The following is a 19,151-nucleotide window of genomic DNA, read 5'->3' on the forward strand; positions in this document are numbered from 1 at the left end:
TTTTACAGAACTGTTTTTAAAAAAGTCTTTAATTGTCCATCACTGCTTTCATCAAAGGAACTAAATGAATCATGAAATCTGTTTCACCGAACTGAAAAGATACAAAGAAAATACCTAATTATAGTTATAAACTGCAGGTTTTTCTAATCGAATCCCTTAAGGACTCAAGTCGGCAGATGTTTGTAATAAAATGAAACATGTCAAATAATTTAAAACCCCGTCTCCAATGGAACTAAACTAATAATGGTCGTTGATATTTGTAATACATGTTTCAATAGAAATTATTTTTCTCTTGAAAATTTTATCTCATCTCATTCATAGCAAAGCGCACTGTTCAAATAGAGCCATATTTGAATAAATAAAAATATACTCTTTTACATCCGTTTCTGTATTTTGTTTGCTTCACAGCAGATGCTTACAACTTTTATCCGGGATTTAAGAACTTTCTGATTTGGTGAAGAAGTTTAAGTAGACAGGATTATTTATTCAAGCCAAAAGTCTCCCTGTCTCTTTGGAAACCATTTGTCAGTGAAATAAGGATTTCACTGGAAGTAAATACTCACGAAGCCAAGCAGAAATTCTATTGGAAATTCTTCCAATAGAACAGAGTCAAGCGCAAAGATCAGATTAATCCTTCGGAGTCACAGTGGGAAGCTCTGAAGAATTTCCCATTTGAGTGGCCTCTAGGTATTTTGAATTTTATCATTAGAATGAATAGGAATTTGCCCCATGTGTTTTACAAGAACAAGGAAACATTCTGCTAAATTTTCCTGTCCGTTATCAACTGGATGATGTTCCTAAATAGATTGGCTGGGAGACGAGGAGAAAGTGGATGACAAGGTGGGAGACAATATGGGCTGTGTGGGACAGAGCATAGGGGTTAGGGTAAGGGCCTGGAGTATGATGGCCTAGCAGAAGTTCCAATTTTTCTTTTTCAGTAGGATAGGACGAATTTGGGAAAGTCTTTAAGGACTGCCGTGGCTAGTGGAAAGAGCACAGGCCTGGGAATCAGGAGACCTGAGTTCTAATCTTGGCTCTTGCCCGCTGGGTGACCTTAGGCAAGTCACTTCACTTTTCTGTACCTCAGTTTCCTCATGTGTAAAATGAGAATTAAATATGAGGGCAGGGAACAGGTCTACCAATTCTGTGGTATTGTGTGCTCCCAAGTGCAGTGCTCTGCACAAAATAGGTGCTCAACAAATACGACTAATTGATGGATTCTTCTCCCTCCCCAGTGCTTAACAAATACCGCAGTCGCTGTTATTACCGTTACCGTTATTACTATTGTTATTTGGTGGGCTTAGGGGAGCAGAAGCCCCTCTCTGTCTTTGCTGATCCTCTCTCTTCATTGTCAGTGGGGAAAGTAAGACTGTTTCCACTTAAAAAAAGCAGTGTGGCCTCGGGGAAAGAGCACGGGCCTGGGATTCAGAGGACCTGGGTCCTAATCCCGGATCTGCCATTCATTCAATCGTATTTATTGAGCTCTTAGTGTGTGCAGAGCACTGTACTAAGCGCTTAGGGGGTACAAATTGGCAAAATGTAGAGACGGTCCCTACCCAACAACGGGGTCACGGTCTAGAAGGGGAGACAGACACCAAAACAAAAAAAGTAGATAGGTGTCAATACCATCAGAATGAATAGAATTATAGCTATATACACATCATTAATACAATAAACATAGTAAATATGTACAAATGAAATAGTGTAATAAATATGTGCATATATACTACCATCAGAATCAATAGAATTATAGCAATATGCACATCATTAATACTATAAATATAGCAATATGTACAAATATATACTACCATCAGAATAAATAGAATTATAGCAATACGCACATCATTAATACAATAAATATAGTAAATATGTACAAATAAAATAGTGTACTAAATATGTGCAAATATATACTACCATCAGAATAAACAGAATTATAGCAATGTGCACATCATTAATACAGATAAATATAGTAAATATGTACAAATAAATAGTGTACTAAATATGTACAAATATATACTACCATCAGAATAAATAGAATTATAGCTGTGTACACATCATTAATACAATAAATATAGTAAACATGTACAAATCAAATAGTGTACTAAATATGTACAAATACATACTACCATCAGAATAAATAGAATTGTAGCAATACGCACATCATTAATACAATAAATATAGTAAATATGAACAAATAAAATAGTGTACTAAATATGTACAAATATATGCTACCATCAGAATAAATAGAATTATAGCTGTGTACACATCAATACAATAAATATAGTAAATATGTACAAATCAAATAGTGTACTAAATATGTACAAATACATACTACCATCAGAATAAATAGAATTATAGCTATATACACGTCATTAATACAATAAATGTAGTAAGTATGTACAAATCATATAGTGTAATAAATATGTACAAATATATACTACCATCACAATAAACAGAATTAAAGCACTATGCACATCAGTAATACAATATAGTTATGTACAAATAAAATAGTGTACTAAATATGTGCAAATACATACTACCATCAGAATAAATAGAATTATAGCTGTGTGCACATCATTAATACAATAAATATAGTAAATATGTACAAATAAAATAGTGTAATAAATATGTACAAATACTACCATCAGAATAAATAGAATTTTAGCTATATACATGTCATTAATACAATAAATATAGTAAATATGTACAAATAAAATAGAGTAATAAATATGTACAAATATATAAAAGTGCTGTGGGGAGAGGTCACACTGTGCCTGTAGTGTGACCTTGAACAAGTCACAACTTCTCTGTGCCTCAGTAACCTCATATAGGGTTATAATGGGGATTAAATCTTACTTCCTCCTACTTAGACTACGATTCCCCATATGGGACAGGGATTGTGTCCAACCTGATTAACTTGTCTCTAGCCCATTGCTTAGATCAGTACTTGGCATATAGTAAGTGCTTACCCAATACTGGTATTATTATTATTATTATCATACTTTAAATTTATTTTTGCAGCCATGCTGGAAGATGCAACAAAGGACCTAAAACTCTGTTGTTTGAGTGCATTGACAGTATAATCCCCTGAGAAACAGAATGTGAGCATCATTAGAAGCCTAAGCAGATGAAGGTACCTTACACCCCGCCGCACCCCGGTCCGTCCCCCAAGAAGATACGCAGATAATCATCGTCATCATCATCAATCGTATTTATTGAGCGCTTACTGTGTGCAGAGCACTGTACTAAGCGCTTGGGAAGTACAAATTGGCAACATATAGAGACAGTCCCTGCCCAACAGTGGGCTCACAGTCTAAAAGGGGGAGACAGAGAACAAAACCAAACATACTAACAAAATAAAATAAGTAAATAAATGAATAAATAAATAAATAAATAAAAGTAAGTAAGTAAATAAATAAATAAATAAATAAAAATAATGTGAAATAATTTGCGGAGCTAGCCTGGAGTGTAGAGAGCATCTGCCTGTTCTAGGAAATCTTAAACACACAACCAAAGATCCCTGCTTTCAGAGGGATAAATGCCGTCGAGGAATTCTTCTACTTAGCAGTTTTCAGCCACACGCGTAAGTGAACTAAAGACCGTAAGAAATGCCATAATGGGGTAGGATAGCCCAGTTTTCTGTCTCTGACCGGCAAAAGGCCACTCGGAAGAGCTGAGAAGCAGTGTGGCCCAATGGACGGAGCTTGGGCCTGAGAGAAGGACGTGGGTTCTAATCCTGGCTCCGCCACTTGTCTGCTGTATGACCTTGGTCAAGTCACTTCACTTCTCTAGGCCTCAGTTACTTCGTCTGTAAAATGAAGCTTTGTGTGGGACGGGGACTGTGTCCAAAATGATTAACTTGTATCTTCCCCAATGCTTAATACAAAGCCTGGCACAAAGTAAATGCTTAACAAATGCCATTAAAAACAAAACCCAAGATGGGTTTTTTTTTTTGCCTATTTTTTTAAGAGTTCTCAGGGCTCAAATTGACTGAAGGTGTAAAGCCCATGCACCCTAAATGGAGGACTTGATGTTTTCCCCTAAATTTCTTCCGTTTCCACTGTTCAGTAAAGACCAGAGAAACCGCGTGGCTTAGTGGAAAGAGCCCGGGCTTGGGAATCAGAGGTCGTGGGTTCTAATCCCGACTCCGCCATGCCAGCTGTGTGACTTTGGGCAAGTCACTTCACTTCTCTGTGCCTCAGTTACGTCATCTGTAAAATGGGGATGAAGACTCTGAGCCCCACCTGGGACAACCTGATAACCTTGTATCTCTCCCAGTGCTTAGAACAGTGATTGGCACATAGTAAATGCTTAACAGATACCATTATTATTATTATTATTATTATTATTATTATTATTATTATTATTATTATCATGTCTGCTGTGGTATACAGCCTCACTGAGGGCAAATGGTTAGTGATTAAATAGTCTAGGGATCCTCAATCCTTTGCTGCAGAGGGAAGGGGCAGAGGCTATGAGGAGTAGAAGAGAATTAAGCTTTAGGTTAAAGCATAATGATGGTATTTCTTAAGCACTTACTATGTGCCAGGCACTGTACTAAGCGCTGAGGTAGTCGCAAGATAATTAGGTTGGACACAGTCCATGTCCCACATGGGGCTCACAATCTCAATCCCCATTTTACAGGTGAGGTAACTGAGTCCCAGAAACGTGCTCTAGGCACTACACCATGCTGCGAGGGATAGAAGGAAGAAGGAAACTGTTGAAGGGGAGAGAAACTATCGAGGCCAGGAGAGATTGGGAAGATTTTAAAAAGCATGAATTTGGGGAAAAGGGACCGTGAATCTTTGTTTGTGAAATTTGTTCATGCTGATTGGCGATTTTGGTAAGTGAGAACTGGGTCTGAGTCAAATATTCCGCCAAATAGCTACCCGTTCCCCATGGTGGGTTTTTTTTTGTTTTTTGTTTGTGGTTATTGTTGTGTTTATTTTTTTAATGGTATTTGTTAAGTGCTTACTGTGCCAGACCCTGTACTAAGCGCTGGGGTAGATACAAGTTAATCAGGTTCCAAATAATAATAATGATAGCATTTATTAAGCGCTTACTATGTGCAATGGGGCTCACAGTCTTAATCCCCATTTTACAGATGAGGTGAGGCCCAGAGAAGTGAAGTGCCGGGCCCAAGGTCACACAGCATATTAGTGGCCGAGCTGGGATTAGAACCCAGGTCCTCTGAGAGGCAGCGGGGCTTAGTGGAAAGAGCCCTGGCTTGGGAGACAGTAGTCATAGGTTCTAATCCCGACTCCGCCACTTGTCAGCTATGTGACCTTGGATGAGTCACTTAACTTCTCTGTGCCTCGGTTACCTCAGCTGTAAAATGGGGATGAAGACTGTGAGCCCCACGGGGGGACAACCTGATTAACTTGTATCTACTCTAGCGCTTGGCACATAGTAAGTGCTTAAGGAATACCAACAGTATAATAATAATAATAATAATATAATATATATTGTATAATATTATATAATAATATATTATTATTATTATATTATTATTATTATTCCCAGGCCCGTGCTCTATGTCAGGCCACGCTGCTTCACTAACCACACTGGGAATGATCGAGCTGTCTTAAACACAGAGAGCAGATCTGACACGCAGAGACCTGGGCCGGAGGAGACCCGGCTGTTTTTTTTTTTTTTAATGACATTTATTAAGCGCTTACCACGTGCAAAGCACTGTTCTAAGCGCTGGGGAGGTTACAAGGTGATCAGGTTGTCCCACGGGGGGGCTCACAGGCTCAATCCCCATTTTACAGATGAGGTAACTGAGGCCCAGAGAAGTGAAGCCACTTGCCCAAAGTCACACAGCCGACAGTTGGCAGAGCCGGGATTTGAACCCATGACCTCTGACTCCAAAGCCCGGCCTCTTTCCGTTGAGCCCCGCTGCTTCTCCCTTTTGGACTGTGAGCCCACTGTTGGGTAGGGACTGTCTCTATATGTTGCCAATTTGTACTTCCCAAGCGCTTAGTACAGTGCTCTGCACATAGTAAGCGCTCAATAAATACGATTGATTGATTGATTGATTGATTCTCCGAGCAGTGGGCCGCTAAAGGAGACAGGCAAGCAGGCCTAATCCCGGAGGAGACCCGGGGAAGTTGGGGGTTCACGGCCTTTGTTGTCCAGAGATTTTCTCCACCCTGGAGACAACTACCAGGGAATGCTGAGGAAGGGATATGTTGGAAAGCGGCGGTTCAATGGAAAGACTGTGAGCCCACTGTTGGGTAGGGACCGTCTCTATATGTTGCCAACTTGTACTTCCCAAGCGCTTAGTACAGTGCTCTGCACACAGTAAGCGCTCAATAAATACGATTGATTGATTGATTGATTGAAAGAGCACGGGGCTGGGAACCTGGAGTCCCAGGTTCTAGTCCGGCTCTGCCACGCATCTGCTGTGTGACCTTGGGTAAGTCACTTCACTTGCCTGTGTCTCTGCTTCCTTATCTGTAAAACGAGGGTTAAAATACAGGTCCTCCCCCGACTCTTAGGCCCTGAGCCCGGTTGAGGGGCGGGGCAGAGACTGTGTTCGACTGATTATCATCATCATCATCATCATCATCCTCAATCGTATTTATTGAGCGCTTACTATGTGCAGAGCACTGTACTAAGCGCTTGGGAAGTACAAATTGGCAACATATAGAGACAGTCCCTACCCAACAGTGGGCTCACAGTCTAAAAGGGGGAGACAGAGAACAAAACCAAACATACTAACAAAATAAAATAAATAGAATAGATATGTACAAATAAAATAAATAAATAGAGTAAAAAATATGTACAAACATATATACATATATACAGGTGCTGTGGGGAAGGGAAGGAGGTAAAATGGGGGAATGGAGAGGGGGATGAGGGGGAGAGGAAGGAAGGGGCTCAGTCTGGGCCCCTAATCTAGTAGTAGTCTAATAGGTTATCTAGAACCTAATCCAGTGCTTAATGCAATGTTGAATAATAATAATAATAATAATAATGGCATTTATTAAGCGCTTACTACATGCAAAGCACTGTTCTAAGCGCTGGGGCGGTTACAAAGTGATCAGGTTTTCCCACGGGGGGCTCACAGTCTTAACCTCCATTTTACAGATGAGGGAACTGAGGCCCAGAGAAGTGAAGTGACTTGCCCAAAGTCACACAGCTGACAGTTGGCGGAGCCGAGATTTGAACCCATGAACTCTTGACTTCAAAGCCCGTGCTCTTTCCAGTGAGCCATGCTGCTTCTCTTAGTACATAGTAAGCACTTAACGAATACCAAAATAAGCATTATCATTACTATTATTATTATCCATGAATGATCTGATTATCTCGTATCTACCCCAGCCCACAGTAAGCACTTAAAATAACCATTTTCATCATCATTAAAATTTATTTTCCACACTGATTCTGCAGATTTTCCCGGAGATTGTATGGCCGATGGATTCCGGTGTAGGGAGCCCAGAGTGCTTTTTTGGGCAAATCGAAAATCATCATAAAGCAGTTATTCGGGTGACATCCTACTCTGTATCTTTAAAGTGAAAATAATAGTAAAACGTGCCAGAACAAATTCCCTTTTAAACCATACTTGAAAGGAAAAACAACAAATGGATTCATTCGTTCATTCAGTCGTATTTATTGAGCGCTTACTGTGTGCAGAGCACTGTACTAAGCGCTTGGGAAGTACAAGTTGGCAACATATAGAGACGGTCCCTACCCAACAACGGGCTCACAGTCTAGAAGGGGGAGACAGTTGGAAAACAAAAGCTAAGACAGGAACTTTCCACAGCGGAGTGAAAATTAGCGACAATTTTTCCTAACTCTCCTGGAATGAATCAAATTCAATCGCTACCTAACCTATTTGTTCACTTCCAGGATTAGTAAGAGAAATATATCCGATCCATGGTAAATGTAACTCTTAAAATTCAATCCCAGAAGAACTGAGCTTGGCCTTGTGAAGCGGATAAATGCCGTTATCCCGAAAGATTGTATTGGTAAATACGCAAAGTCGGCGAGGCTATTAGCTGCAATTATTGTGGACTGTCCGAAGAACACGGTGTACTTAAGGTTCCTGAGTGAATGCAGGGCATGAGAACTGTTAGTGAAAGAAAATGGCTAGGGATACCAATTGGGAGCAGCTATTGCTTTCTTAGGATGGTGAGACTGGATTTGAACTTGGAGAGCTTCTTGGAGGACACAGCTCAAATGTTAAACCTGATATAATCAGATAAAAGAAAGCAAATTTTCTTTTGGCCCTGCTCCTGACACCCAGTAAACCTATTTGTTTCAGGCAGTCTTCTTCCTCCGACTTGGCACTGTTGCCATTTTGTGTGCCATGAATTTTTGGGTAGGAAGTGAAGGCAGCATGTGTCTTCTGACAAAAACGATCTTTGGTTTACATGTTACGGTGAGGGGGAGGTAGGATGGGCAAAAGGGGCAGGGCAGGGAAAAAAGTTATTTAAACAAAACCCGCCAGTCCTTTGTATTTTATTTTGCAAGATTTTAAATGTCTACAAGAAGGTCATGGACTTACGACACAGTTGGTTCCAAAATACTGAAGCAACATCATCCAGTGGAAAGAGCACGGACCTGGGAATCAGAAGACCTGAGTTCTAATCCTAGCTCCACCACTTGTCTGCTGTGTGACTTGGCACAAGTCACTTCATTTCTCTGTGTCTCAGTTCCCTCATCTGAAAAATGAGGATTAAGGAAAATGTGGGACATGGATTGGGTCCAACCTGGTTAGTAGATACAAGCTAATCACCTAATAACTAATACGAGATAATAGTTAAGCTAATAAAAGCTAGTTGTATCTACCACAGCACTTAGTACAGTGCCTGACACAGAGTAAGTGCTTAACAAATACCATAATTTTAAAAAAAGTGGTAGGGAGTTTCTGTTAGATGTGGAGGTAGTTGGGCAACCATTGGAGGCTCTTGAGGAGTGGGCAACATGGACTGAATTTTTTTTGTGCAAGCGTCGCTGGAATGTGAATGCTCACATGGGAATGAGAAGCAGTGTGGCTCAGTGGAAAGAGCCCGGGCTTTGGAGTCAGAGGTCATGGGTTCAAGTCCCGGCTCCGCCAATTGTCAGCTGTGTGACTTTGGGCAAGCCACTTCACTTCTCTGGGCCTCAGTTCCCTCATCTGGAAAATGGGGATGAAGACTGTGAGCCCCGTGTGGGACAACCTCATCACCTGGTAACCTCCCCAGCGCTTAGAACAGTGCTCTGCACATAGTAAGCGCTTAATAAATGCCATCATTATTATTATTATAATGTGTGTTTGTGCAGGTATGAAAGTGTGCATGCACAAATGAGTAAGTGCATATCTGCAAGCAAGGAGTGTGTGTGCCTATGTGATAAAGGAGGGCAATTCCCTGGGGCGCCCAAAACAAGCACTCAGTACAGTGCTCTGGACACAGTAGACTCTAAGCTCCTTGAGGGTAGAGTTCACCTGTAACTCTAATTCTATTGTACTCTCTCAAGGACTCAGTACAGTGCTCTTCATTCATTAGACTGTAAGGTCCTTGAGGGTAGGGGTGGGGTTACTTCCCTTATCATCCCCTTTCCCAGTGGTCAGGGAAGATGTCTACCAACTCTGTTGTATTGTACTCTCCCAAACGCTTAACTCAGTGCCATGCACACAGTAAGCGCTCAATAAATGCTGTCAATTAATGGATTAAGTGTTATGAGAGCAGCTTGGCTCAGTGGATAGATCTCGGCCTTTGGAGTCAGAGGTCCTGGGTTCAAACCCCGGCTCCGCCAATTGTCAGCTGTGTGACTTTGGGCAAGTCGCTTCACTTCTCTGTGCCTCAGTCACCTCATCTGTAAAATGGGGATTAAGACCGTGAGCCCCCCGTGGGACAACCTGATCACCTTGTAACCTCCCCGGCACTTAGAACAGTGCTTGGCACATAGTAAGCGCTTAATAAATGCCGTCTATTATTATTAATTGGAAGTACTGCTTTATCCTTTGCCAGCGGCACCCACTGAAGGAGAAAATCCAACTTATTGATAGCTTTATGACTAGGCGTCTAAGATCGATTGTTGGAGGCCGCCAGGTTTCTCATAAACACTGACTTCCCTCATTTCACTGCCTCCACACCCCTCTTTTTTTTGGAGAAGATTCTGCTGGAGGAGCTGGGGGTCTCTATATGTTGCCAACTTGTACTTCCCAAGCATTTAGTACAGTGCTCTGCACACAGTAAGCGCTCAATAAATATGATTGAATGAATGAACTTCATGCTGCTGCCCGGATTGTCTTTGTCCAGAAACGCTCTGGGCATGTTACTCCCCTCCTCAAAAATCTCCAGTGGCTACCAATCAATCTGCGCATCAGGCGGAAACTCCTCACCCTGGGCTTCAAGGCTGTCCATCCATCCCCTCGCCCCCTCTTACCTCACCTCCCTTCTGTCCTTCTCCAGCCCAGCCCGCACCCTCCGCTCCTCTGCCACTAATCTCCTCACCGTTAGGCCTCGTTCTTGCCTTTCCTGCCATCGACCCCCGGCCCCTGTCCTCCCCCGGGCCTGGAATGCCCCCAATCCCTCTGCCCATCCGCCAAGCTAGCTCTCTTCCTCCCTTCAAGGCCCTACTGAGAGCTCACCTCCTCCAGGAGGCCTTCCCAGACTCAGCCCCTTCCTTCCTCTCCCCCTCGTCCCCCTCTCCATCCCCCCCATCTTACCTCCTTCCCTTCCCCACAGCACCTGTATATATGCATATATGTTTGTACATATTTATTACTCTATTTATTTTAGTTGTACATATCTATTCTATTTATTTTATTTTGTTAGTATGTTTGGTTTTGTTCTCTGTCTCCCCCATTTAGACGGTGAGCCCACTGTTGGGTAGGGACTGTCTCTATATGTTGCCAACTTGTACTTCCCAAGCGCTCAGTACAGTGCTCTGCACACAGTAAGCGCTCAATAAATATGATTGATTGATTGATTGAATGAATGAATTAATGGATTACTCCTGGGTTGGAGTGAGATCACCTCGACTTTTCTCCACAGGAGGGGAAGGCCGGTCGGTACAGCCTGTAGCCGATGGCCTCTTCTCACAGCCAAAATCTGGCCTTTCAAGATGCCAGCTCGTAGTCAGATGGCACCTGGCCTTTCAGCCAAGAACCTGAGGGCAGGGCTACACTCTCTGAAGAAAATTGTTGCCACCCATTTTGCCTGTGAGGAAACCAAGGCTTAGCGAGGCTCCAGTGACTTCCTGAAGACTACACATTAGTGAGACGGTAAGAAATCAAATGAGCTCTCCTACCTCCTGCGCATCTGAATGTCTTATCTCTGTCGGTCTGCCCATCCATCCATCCACCCATCTATCCATCCAACCTCATTGTTTACTCATAAAGCTTTGTGCCATTCCTGACAACAATAAAAAACAAGAAAAATAACAAAAGAAAAAAGATAGATGCACGGTTGTGCGAATGAGAGCACAAGCTTTGTCGGACAGTGGGAGCAGGAGCCGGGATATAATAATAATGATGGCATTTGGTAAGCGCTTACTATGTGCAGAGCACTATTCTAAGCGCTGGGGGTGGATACAAGGTGATCAGTTTGTCCCACATGGGGCTCACAGTCTTAATCCCCATTTTACAGATGAGGTAACTGAGGCTCAGAGAAGTTAAGTGACTTGCCCAAGGTCACACAGCAGACGTGGCGGAGCCGGGATTCGAACCCATGACCTCTGACTCCAGAGCCCGTTCTCTTCTCCACTGAGCCACGCGGATATGCAGGTACAGGTGAGGAATTTGTGCTACAATAATTCCAAGAAGGACCAGGCAGAAACCCGACATCCCAGGCGGTATGAAATCAGAGCCTACTAATAATTAAATAGGACCCTAAAAGAGCAAGAAAAATGAGATTTGTTTTTTTTTTTTTAATTTGGCTTTACTCTCTACCACTCAGCAAATAATTAGGATGGGATTTCAGCTTTATCAAATGCAGATGGTTGATTATATGTCAATTTTCTAGACATCATATCCTGGAATACTATATCAGCATATTCTAGCATTCCTGATGATGTTGCTGTGATCTAAAATTGCAATATTTATTGTACCATGTCTGTATCTTCTCAGGAGCCTGCTTAATAATAATAATAATAATAATAATAATGGCATTTATTAAGCGCTTACTATGTGCAAAGCACTGTTCTAAGTGCTGGGGAGGAGGATACAAGGTGATCAGGTTGTCCAACGTGGGGCTCACAGTCTTCATCCCCATTTTACAGATGAGGGAACTGAGGCACAGAGAAGTTAAGTGACTTGCCCAAAGTCACACAGCTGACAAGTGGTGGAGCCAGGATTTGAACCCATGACCTCTGACTCCAAAGCCCGGGCTCTTTCCACTGAGCCACGCTGCTTTTAGTACTCAGCTAGTATAGTGCCCATATATATTTTTAAGGCATAAACCTTTTTCCATTTTGAAAATCTTTTTTATGACCTCAAGAGACTTTCCATTCACTGCTGGCTTCCTCAAGCTTCCAGGTTGCAGGAATTTCTTAATTGTTGGAATGTTGCTGACTCTGGTTTGGAATCCCTGAATGTGAAACAGCACAACCGAAATAAGTCATAGAATTAACACCGTAGATTACAACAAAAATTTACCTCGAAGTAGGACTCAAAAATGGTGGGTGAAGGTGGACAAGGGGGGAAGTTTGGGAAACGTTTCTTTCGCCTCTGTTATTTTATACTCCTCCAAGCATTCATTCATTCAATCGTATTTATTGAGCACTTACTGTGTGCAGAGCACTGTACTAAGCGCTTGGGAAGTAAAAGTTGGCAACATACAGAGACGGTCCCTACCCAACAACGAGCTCACAGTCTAGAAGGGGGAAACAGACAACAAAACAAAACATGTGGACAGGTGTCAAGTCATCAGAATAAATAGAAGTAAAGCTAGATGCACATCATTAACAAAATAAATAGAATAGTAAATAGTAAACTGTGTTGCAGAAGTGGAAGTCATAGTAAGAGAAGTAGTAGTAGGAGCTGCAGCAGTAGTAGTAGAATCAATCAATCAATTGTATTTATTGAGCGCTTACTGTGTGCAGAGCACTGCACTTAGTACAGTGCTCTGAACGTAGTATTCACTCAATAAATACCATTTATTTTTTTAAATGCTTATTGTGCCAGATGATGTACTAAGTGCTGGGGTAGCTAAACAGATTGGACATAGTCCCTGTCCCACATGGGCTCAACTTGTAACCTCCCCAGCACTTAGAACAGTGCTTGGCGCATAGTACGTGCTTAACAAAACAAATATGGGTAAGACAGGGAGACATGGGAAAATATGGGAAGGACATACAAATATGGGAAAAACAAATATGGGAAAGACATGGGAAAGATATGGGAGGGCAGGGTTTGGGAGGGAAGATAAGGAGTTCAATATTGGACATATTGAGTTTTAGATGGAAGGCAGACATCCAGATGGAGATCAATCAATCAATCAATTGTATTTATTGAGCGCTTACTGTGTGCAGAGCACTGCACTTAGTACAGTGCTCTGAACGTAGTATTCACTCAATAAATACCATTTATTTTTTTAAATGCTTACTGTGCCAGATGCTGTACTAAGTGCTGGGGTAGCTAAACAGATTGGACATAGTCCCTGTCCCACATGGGCTCACCTTGTAACCTCCCCAGCGCTTAGAACAGTGCTTGGCGCATAGTATGTGCTTAACAAAACAAATATGGGAAAGACAGGGAGACATGGGAAAATATGGGAAAGACATACAAATATGGGAAAAACAAATATGGGAAAGACATGGGAAAGATATGGGAGGGCAGGGTTTGGGAGGGAAGATAAGGGGTTCAATATTGGACATATTGAGTTTTAGATGGAAGGCAGACATCCAGATGGAGATCAATCAATCAATCAATTGTATTTATTGAGCGCTTACTGTGTGCAGAGCACTGCACTTAGTACAGTGCTCTGAACGTAGTATTCACTCAATAAATACCATTTATTTTTTTAAATGCTTACTGTGCCAGATGCTGTACTAAGTGCTGGGGTAGCTAAACAGATTGGACACAGTCCCTGTCCCACATGGGCTCACCTTGTAACCTCCCCAGCGCTTAGAACAGTGCTTGGCGCATAGTAAGTGCTTAACAAAACAAATATGGGAAAGACAGGGAGAGGGCAGGGTTTGGGAGGGAAGATAAGGAGTTCAATATTGGACGTATTGAGTTTTAGATGGCAGGCAGACATCCAGATGGAGATCAATCAATCAATCGTATTTATTGAGCGCTTACTGTGTGCAGAGCACTGTACTAAGCGCTTGGGAAGTACAAGTTGGCAACATATAGAGACAGTCCCTACCCAACAGTGGGTCCTGAAGGCAGGAGGAGACACGAGCCTGAAGGGAGGGAGAGAGAGCAGAGAGCAGCATGAATGTGCTTGGACCAAAATCTTCCAACTTTCCATGTGAGAGCCACCATTTGCTCACCACTCGATAATTCATTCATTCAATCGTATTTATTGAGCGCTTATTGTGTGCAGAGCACTGTATTAAGTGCTCAGTCTGCCCTACACTACAGCTCTTGCCTCCATGACCAAAATCATCTGGGCATGCCACCCCTTCCCTCTCTTGTGAGACCAAGGGCACAAGATAAGTACCCTCCCAAGCACTTAGTACAGTGCTTTGCACACAGTATGCTCTCAGTAAATACGATCGAATGAATGAACTGCAGCTGGATAGGGAGCGTGTGAGCACCTGGTGGTATAAAGCAGCGTGGCTCAGTGGAAAGAGTACGGGCTTTGGAGTCAGAGGTCATGGGTTCAAATCCCGGCTCCACCAACTGTCAGCTGTGTGACTTTGGGCAAGTCACTTCACTTCTCTGTGCCTCAGTTACCTCGTCTGTAAAATGGAGATGAAGACTGTGAGCCCCCCGAGGGACAACCTGATCACCTTGTAACCTCCCCAGTGCTTAGAGCAGTGCTTTGCACATAGTAAGCGCCTAATAAATGCCATTATTATTATTATTATTATTATCACCTTGTAACTGCCCCAATCAATCAATCGTATTTATTGAGCGCTTACTGTGTGCAGAGCACTGTACTAAGCACTTGGGAATTACAAGTTGGCAACATATAGAGACAGTCCCTACCCAACAGTGGGCTCACAGTCTAAAAGGGGGAACAGTGCTGTGCACATAGGAAGCGCTTAACAAATACCGTCATTATTATTATTTATTATAAGGGACTGTGTCTGACCTGACTGTCTTGTATCTGCCCCAGTGCTTAGTACAGTGGCCAACACATAGTAAGCACTTAACAAATATCACAATTATTATTACTGTATCTGGGAGCGCCATCAACTCCTACTGATCATTCAGTAAACTGGTCACTCGGTAAGTTGTCGGCTCCATCATCATCATCATCATCATCAGTCGTATTTATTGAGCGCTTACTATGTGCAGAGCACTGTACTAAGCACTTGGGAAGTACAAATTGGCAACATATAGAGACAGTCCCTACCCAACACTGGGCTCACAGGCTAAAAGGGGGAGACAGAGAACAAAACCAAACATACTAACAAAATAAAATAGAATAGATATGTACAAGTAAAATAAATAAATAAATGGAGTAATAAATATGTACAAACATATTGACTCTTTCGTTTGGTCCTACTGCTAACCTCGTCTGCTTCCTTAATTGTTTAAACCAAATGGGATATTAAAAATCGGAACAACCCATGGCTTTTGGGGTACCATTACTTGACATGATCTGCTGACAATTACCCGAAGCAGGGGAATTCCTGAAACGATGCTAGGCTTCAATTCTTTCATCATTAAAAATGACTTCAAGGAGTTGTACATCTGCCCAGCTAAGTTGGTTGCCAGCCAGAAAAATCTTGTTGGTGGGTTCTTAAAACCTGTCAGACAGAGGATAAGCAGAAAAAGTAAAACTTGATTTGTCCACTTTTTTGCTTGCCTGAATTAAGTCCCACGGTCTTGCACTATTTCATTTCAACCGAAGAACAAAGGAAATGTAGAACATGCAGTTGATCAAGAAAACATTTATTGTAAGAGGCAGGTAGCCTAATGAAAATTGCATTGGGAAATTTCGGGTGTGCTGCTCTCAGATTGGGAGAAGCAGCATGGCTCAGTGGAAAAAGCACGGGCTTTGGAGTTGGAGGTCAGGGGTTCAAATCCTGGCTTCGCCACATGTCTGCTGTGTGACCTTGGGCAAGTCACTTAACTTCTCTGAGCCTCAGTTACCTCATATGTAAAATGGGGATTAAGACCATGAGCCCCACGTGGGACCTGATTATCTCGTATCCCCCAGCGCTTAGAACAGTGCTTTGCACATAGTAAGCACTTAACAAATGCCATTTTTTTTATTATTATTATTATTATTATTATTATTATTAGTCAGTGGACTTTATTGAGTACCTACCGGGTGTACAGCACTGTATTAAGTGGTCGAAAGAGTACAAGCACTTAGTACAGTGCCTCCAGCGCTTAGTACATTGGCTGGTACACAGTAAGCACTTAACAAATGCCACAATCATTAATTAGTAGCCATGTTACCAACCCCAAAGGAATTTACAATATAGCAGGGAGAGATAGACACTCAAATTATAGGAGGAAGAAAGAAAAGGGGACATGGTCACAAATTAGTGTATAAGCAATAGGGTTTGTTTAGTTTCCTAAGGATAATGCCACAGTCATGGGCTTTGGAAGCAGAGAGGTTAGTGGAGGTGTCTAGTGTAATCGGCAAAGTTGGTGGAGGAGCGAACTTGGAAGGAAAGTTGAGGAGTTCAATTCATGACAGTAATCGCATTATGGGCAGGGAATGTGTCTGCTAATTCTGTTGTGTTGTACTCTCCCAAGTGCTTAGTACAGTGCTCTCCACATAGTAAGTGCTCAATAAGTACCATTGATGGATTCATAGATTGATGACTGGGGATAGGATGAGGACAATGAAATAATAGAGGGCATCTGGATTGGACAAGTTTGCTTTTTTTCCCCCCCCCAGAATGTTTTCTTTTGTTATTGGGTAACTTTAGCGTTCTTTGGGTTGCAGAAATATTGGCAAGAAAGATATTTAAGTCCTCTAAAGACTTAATTTTGAGTCACACTTTCTGTTTCAATTCTGCCTTGCCCAAGGACAGCGGCTGAGCAGTAAAAGAAGCTTTTAGCAAGTTGGAGAAAACTTTAGCCATTGGGGCTGACTGGAGGTCCAGGACCTGATAGACTGGGGCCCTGGTATTTTCCCTGCTTGGGGATCGCGGGAGACTGGCAGAGCCAGGAAATGAAGGGCCACTGCAAATACCTCTTTATAGGCCGGAAAGAAGTTGGTAGTGACTTTCTCAACGATGTAGGCAAGATTAATCTCCTTCTCCTCGAGCAGCGAGAGGGGAAAGAACATAATCATATCGCTCAGATCCCTCATCCCTTCCACGTACATGTCAATACTGGAAAATAAAGCACCTGATGTAAAAATTCACCGAATTGAGGAAAAATTTCCCTTTTGTGCAAAGAGATTTAGCTCAGTAGCTCCTGTTTATCCCACTCCAGGAAGCTGAGTGTCTCTCTGAAAATGCTTCATTCACTTGGGGAAAAAGTCGAGAGGAGAGGCTCAAAAGATCACAAGCAATGTCATCCTGGACCAGATCCTGGTTCTATCCAGCCCAGAGCTCTACTTCCAACGGGAAGATGAAGGATGATTGAAATGACATTTGGGAACTTTCCTTTTTATGGTATTTGTTAAGCACTTACTACACGCCAGGGACAAGTACTGGGGTAGGTGCAAAGTAATCCGGTTGGACACAGTCCCTGTCCCACATGGGGCTCACAGTTTTAATCCCTATTTTACAGATGGGGGAACTGAGGCACAGAGAAGTTGTGACTTGCCCCCAGTCACACAGAAGACAAATGGCAGAGGTGGAACTAGAACCCATTTCCGTTTGACTCCCAGGCTGGTGGTGGTCTATCCACTAGACCACCCTGGCTCTTCTTAAAGCCCTTTACTTGAAATTCCACTAGAGTCAATGTCAGTGGAGTATATGTCAGCCACTTGATCAGTTGAGCTACCTCTCAGAAACAAATGGAGGCAAATGATTTCTTTCTTGTTCAAATTTCGCCTTGAAACTTACCTTCGAGTGGATGGGCAGCCTTGTTTATTTCAGCAGGCAAATATTGTCTCTCAGGTTGGCATGCTCACAGAGTTGCCTGTCAGTGACCTCCACTGTTGACTGTGGCCACAGAAATTGTTTTTTTTTTTTTGGCAGGAGGTTGTAAACTACAGTGTAAACTCCTTGAGGGCAAGGATTATGTCTGCTAATTCTATTGGAAGCAGTGTAGCTCAGTGGAAAGAGCCCAGGCTTAAAAGGCAGAGGTCATGGGTTCATATGCCGGCTCCACCACTTGTCAGCTGTGTGACTTTGGGGATGTCACTTCTCTGTGCCTCAGTTACCTCATCTGGAAAATGGGGATTAAGTCTGTGAGCCCCCTGTGGGACAGCTTGATTACCTTGTACCTACCCCAGCCCTTAGAACAGTGCTTTGCACGTAGTAAGTGCTTAACAAATGCCATTATTATTATTATTATTATTATTATTATTATTATTATTATTGGGCTCGCTGAAGCGTTTTTTCCTGTGGTCTAAATGCAGCTGGAGCTCAATTAATATTATCGATTGAGAGAGACAGAGACAGGTAGGGTATGGAATGGTTAAATTTCCTCTTGAGACTTGCCATTCCTCCGCTTTTTCCATCTGGGGGAGACAAACACTGTAGTCCCAGATCAGTAGGTCTTTATAAAGCGGGGAAAAAGAGAAAGCTGCCATTTTCACAAGTTATTGCAAATTTTACAGCAGAAAACAGATCATAGGATAGTTTCAGAATTGTCCCTTGTATTTGAAAACTTGTGATTGTGTTTCAGGTCCCTAAAATCTGTAAGGAGAAATGACAAACCAAGGACGAAGCAACTTGTAATGGTCCAGGCTTCCAAAGGCCCTCGAACACAGGGCTCAGAGTTAACAAACGTGGTCTGTGTTTACCGGGAATCAGGGGATTCTTGTTGGGGACTAGAGGGAGGGAGGAGAGAAAGAAGTGGGGGGATTGGGGAGTGAGGACGTGTGTGTGTGTGTGTGTGCGTGCGTGCGTGCACACATGCATATGCACATCTGTCAATCAATCAATCAATCGTATTTATTGAGCGC

At 42.5% G+C, this 19,151-nt stretch overlaps 1 pseudogene; it reads right to left on the reverse strand.

The window, feature by feature from the left end:
- Positions 1-69: 69 nt before the first annotated feature.
- The window catches only part of LOC119949820, a 29,249-nt pseudogene continuing 10,167 nt past the window's right edge, over positions 70-19,151 (reverse strand).

This window comes from Tachyglossus aculeatus, chromosome X1 (assembly GCF_015852505.1).
Source record: "Tachyglossus aculeatus isolate mTacAcu1 chromosome X1, mTacAcu1.pri, whole genome shotgun sequence".
Taxonomy (NCBI): Eukaryota; Metazoa; Chordata; class Mammalia; order Monotremata; family Tachyglossidae; genus Tachyglossus; species Tachyglossus aculeatus.